General features: G+C 70.1%; 1 protein-coding gene across 2 annotated transcripts in view; it reads left to right on the top strand.

Moving 5' to 3' along the window:
- The window catches only part of LOC104834793 (fibronectin type-III domain-containing protein 3a-like), a 49,392-nt gene that overhangs the window by 704 nt on the left and 48,427 nt on the right, over positions 1–261 (top strand). The gene's annotated exons all lie outside the window — the stretch shown is intronic.

The raw sequence follows: 261 nt of genomic DNA, 5'->3' as shown, positions 1-261 counted from the left end.
GGGGCCGGGGTCGCGGCGGTGCCGTTCGCAGGGCGGGGGTATGGCGGCTGCCTTTCAGCGAGCCCCGCTGTGCCTCCCCGGATGGGGTTCGTGCCAGCGAGCTCCCCGGACTCGCTCTTCCCTCCGCCCGTTCCCGCTCCTCACCCCAACGCACAAATTCTCCCTGTCCCCCCCGCCTTTTCCTTCTGTTTCTTTGGGGAGAGGGGGGGTGAGATCTGAAGTCGTTCCCCCCCCCACAAGCTTCCCCCTCGCCGCCCCCCC

This window comes from Haliaeetus leucocephalus, unplaced genomic scaffold, assembly GCF_000737465.1.
Source record: "Haliaeetus leucocephalus isolate CR32 unplaced genomic scaffold, Haliaeetus_leucocephalus-4.0 Scaffold340, whole genome shotgun sequence".
NCBI lineage: Eukaryota > Metazoa > Chordata > Aves > Accipitriformes > Accipitridae > Haliaeetus > Haliaeetus leucocephalus.
This window is presented reverse-complemented; position numbering and strand designations above follow the sequence as displayed.